Genomic DNA, 4,423 nt, shown 5'->3' with positions numbered 1-4,423 from the left:
ACGTACACGCGTACATACGTACGTACCTAAATACGTATGTATAAATAATATAAAAATAAAGAAATGCCCCTCACCACCCCCACCCCTCCACCCACAAAAAAAAAAAAAAGAAGAAATAAATAAAAGATTTTAAATAAAAAGGTGGTAAAAAAACAAAAATGATAGAAGATATGGGTAAAAACACGACACGGATCTCGATCTGGGTGGGGGTTGGATCTGTGGGGGTAAGGGTGGGGGGGAGGGGTGGGCGGGAAAGGATGAGGGCCGGACGCCGAGTTCTGCCGCCGTTATTAGGCCGAGCCGTCGTTAGCGCCGCCTGGCGGAGGCGAGCGAGAAGAAAGAAAAGAAACTCCGCCGGGGGTCTGAATAGGTACATACACACACACATACACACCCGTACGTACCTTAATATGTACATAAATAATATAAAAATAAAGAGGTGCCCCTCACTGTCACTCCCTCCCCCTCTCCCCCCCCCCCAAATATAAGAACGATTTTAAATTAAAAGTCAATGAAAAAAAAATAAAAATGATTTAAAAATGGGTAAAAACATGCATGACACGGACCTCAGGCGGGGCGGATCTTTGAGGGTAAGGCTGGGGGGGGCAGACGCCAAGTCCTGCCACCGTCCTGCCCTGCAGCCGTCGTTAGCGCCGCCTGGCAGAGGCGAGCGAAAAGATAGGGAAGAAACGGGGCCGGGGGTCGGAATAGGTGCATACGTGTACACAGACACACACACACACACACACACACACACACGTAACTACCTAACTGCGTACATAAATAACGTAAAAAGAATGAGGCACCCGTCACGACCAGTTGCCCCCCCACCCGCCTAATAAAAAGATTGATCAAATGTTTAAATTAATTATTTAATTAATTTTCAATTGGAAAGGCAAACAACGCCTTACACCACCCCACCCCCCAGAAAAAAACCCGACAAAAATAAAGAAGAAAAATTCTTTCTCTCTTTCTCTCTCTCTCTCTCTCTCTCTCTCTCTCTCTCTCTCTCTCTCTCTCTCTCTTTCTCTCTGTCTCTCTCTCTGTCTCTCTCTCTCTCTCCCGCTCGTTTTCTCTCTCTCTCTCTCTCTGTCTCTCTCTGTCTCTCTGTCTCTCTGTCTCTCTCTCTCTCTCTCTCTCTCCCTCCCGCTCGTTTTCTCTCCAGCGTTTGCCCTGGTGCCGCAGGAACTGGCTTCACCCTCTTCTCTCTCTCTCTCTGTCTTTCTCTCTCTCTCTCCCTGTCTCTCTCTCTCTCTCTCTCTCTCTCTCTTGTGGCCCGGCAGACCATCTTAGTCGTCTGAGTGGTGGGCCGGGGCTGGGGCCGTGGCTGGGGAGGGATGACACGCACATCGACCGAGGCGACCTGACCCGGTAGAATGAACCGGCGCCCCAGAAAACCGCCACTGCCGCCGCTGCCGCCCCCCTTTCTCTCCGAATGTGCTCGTGAGCACCCACGCATCGCCGCCTCCGGAGCAAAGTATGCACTCTCTCCAGGCGGACAGGAAAAAAAGCCGAGCAAAGAGGACGTCAACTACCGGCAGGGGTTCGGACACCAGCCGCAGTTGACGTAGACGTAAGTGGAGGCACGAAGCGGCAGCCGCCCCCCCTCCACCCAAGCCGCACCGGGAAGGAGAACAAGAGAACCGAAACCGGGTAGACGTCACTGTAGACCGCGAGCCGCCCCGGCAGCGGCCTCCAGCCTTGGGCGCGGAGCGTGCGAGTCGGCCGGAGCCGGGTTGACCTGGATGGAGATCGCAAGCCGCACCGGCGGCGAGCTCTGTCCGCCACCGTTCGGATGGCGCGCTCAACTCTGTCAGAGCAGGGTAGACGTGTTTGCCAGAGATGGCAAACCGCGGGCCGCGGCACACGCATCTGGCCACCGCCGCTCGGGACAAAAGAGTCGGCCGTTGCCGCGTGGACGTTGCTGGAGGTGGCAAGCCGCACCGGAGGAGAGCTCTCTCCGGCACCACCGCCGCCGCCCCCGCTGCTGTTTGGGAAGCGCGAGACGGCGGTGGCCGGCTAGATGTGGCCAGCGTTTCTAAAACACCTGGGCTGCGAGCTCCCACTGACGCCGTTCGGGAAGCGTGGGTCACGCCAGGTGCCCGGCGTAAGCGGCCGGAGCAGCGAGCCGCCCGGGCAGCATCCTCCAGACGCCGCCGTTCGGGGAGCTCGGCTCCTTCAGAGCAGGGCAGATGTGGCTGGAGATGGCCCGGCGGCCCGGCAGCCGCCTCCGTCCGTGGCCGCTGCTCGCAAGGAACGGCCATAGCCGGGAAGACGTGGCCGGCGTTCAAAAGCGGCACTGGCATCGTGCAGCGGGGCGCCGCCATTCGAGACGCGTGTGTTCCCCTTTGCCGGGCAGAACCGGCGTTTCTAAGCCTCCCGCGCCACGAGCGCTCGCCACCGCGGCTCGGGAAGCGCGTGAGGCGGCTGTAGCCGGGTAGAATTGGCCGGCGTTTCCGAGACACACTGGCAGCGAGCTCTCGCCACCTCCGTTCGGGAAGCACGAGAGGTTTGCTCGGTGCCGGGCACACTTGGCCGGAGACGGCAAGCCACCCGGCTGCGCCATCTCCATGCCGCCGCGGAGCCCTCGACTCCGTCAGAGCCGGGCCGACCTGGCCCGGGGAACACCAGCCGCACCGGCAGCGAGCTTCTGTCTGCCACCGTTACGGAAGCCTGAGCGGTCCGCGGCCGGTTAGCCCTGGCCGGCGTTCCCGAGCCGCACCGGCAGCGAACTCGGGCTGCCGCCGCCGTACAGGAAGCACGGTTCGCCGCGGGGCCCGGGCCGACCCGATGCGGAACTTTCGGGTGCGTGTGCGGCGCCGGGTAGACCTGGCCGGAGATGGCGAGCTCCCGCCGGCAGCGCCCTCTGGCCGCCGCTGCGGAGCGCGCGAGTCGGGCGGGGCCGGCAGGGGCCGGGCGGAGCCCTCCCGACATTCCCGAGCCGGAACCGGAAGCGACCGTCCGCCATCTTGTCGGCGGCCGCGTGGCGCGGGTCGGGCGGGAGCGCTCCCGTTGCGTGTCGGCATCGCTCTCGCGTTTGTTTCCTTTGACTCCCGACGGACGCAATCCTAGGTCGGGTATTTGAGACCTAAGCCGCACCTAGGGCTCGCGGCGGGTGCTGCGGAGGGACCCGGGCGGACGGGCCGAGGTAAGCCGTAAGCGCTTGGAAGGGGCCAAGCGGCGGGAGCTCAGGGTCGGTCATGGCCACCCCGGGCCGCCGCACGGGCTCGGGGAGGAGCGGGCAGAAAAGCAAGCCCCAGACCTCGGCATGCCCGCGGACGGCCGTCCAAGCGGTATCCAGGCGTACGCGATTTGGTGGGGTTCCTTAAGGTACGGTGGCGGGGTGGGGGGGAGAGGCGAGGGGACGGGGACGAGGCGGGGGCGTCCCCGACCTCCAGAGGGAGCGCGGGCAGGAAAGTTCTAGCGGGTTCGCCAGCGGACGCACGCACACACGCTCAGTTCGCTCGCTGGCACCAAAAAAAAAAAACAAAAAAAAACGGCGGGAAGGCTGCGGCAGAGGTCGGCCGGTGGGAGACAACCTCGTACGTCGGAAGGGGGATTGGTGGGGGGAGGGGGTCAGGGGAGAGCCGGGGGTTCGTTCGACTAGTCGCGTCTCCGGGCTCCCGCTGAGCCTCTCTCCCGGCCGGCGGGAGGGCAGTCCACCTCCCAGAAGACACGGTCGTTCGCGGACACGGGTCGGCGCCACGACAGGAAGGAAGAAACGGAAAAGCGCGCCAGTACGGGCGCGCGGCCCCTTCCTTCCCGCCAAAAAAAAAAAAAATGGAAGGGCAGCCCAGAAGACGGGTGGCGGGCCGGAGCGGGTCCGCGGTGAGGGAGATGGGGTGGTCGATTCACGCCGCCCGACGTGATGTCTACCAGGGCGGGAAACGGGGAGACGCTGGGAGGGGAGGGGAGGGGAGGGGAGGGGAGGGGAGGGGAAGGGAAGGGAAGGGAAGGGAAGGGAAGGGAAGGGAAGGGAAGGGAAGGGAAGGGAAGGGAAGGGAAGGGAAGGGAAGGGAAGGGAAGGGAAGGGAAGGGAAGGGAAGGGAAGGGAAGGGAAGGGAAGGGAGGGAAGGGAAGGGAAGGGAAGGGAAGGGAAGGGAAGGGAAGGGAAGGGAAGGGAAGGGAAGGGAAGGAAGGGAAGGGAAGGGAAGGGAAGGGAAGGGAAGGGAAGGGAAGGGAAGGGAAGGGAAGGGAAGGGAAGGGAAGGGAAGGGAAGGGAAGGGAAAAACCAAAAGAAGACGGCTAAAGCCCCGCGGCTCGCTCGCTCGAGCAAGCGGCGTCCCGGCGAGAAGAAGGAAGAACGGGCGGCTGACAAGATGACTGATCTCACGGAAGGAAGGATCCGGGGGGAGGAAAAAATAAAAAACAACTGGCGGGCAGATCCGGGGTGGGTGGATGGGGGTTCGAGCAGAGCCGGTCG

The sequence above is a fragment of the Cyrtonyx montezumae genome, unplaced genomic scaffold (assembly GCF_038088225.1).
Source record: "Cyrtonyx montezumae isolate F1298 unplaced genomic scaffold, pur_monq_1.0 scaffold_68, whole genome shotgun sequence".
Taxonomy (NCBI): domain Eukaryota; kingdom Metazoa; phylum Chordata; class Aves; order Galliformes; family Odontophoridae; genus Cyrtonyx; species Cyrtonyx montezumae.
This window is presented reverse-complemented; position numbering follows the sequence as displayed.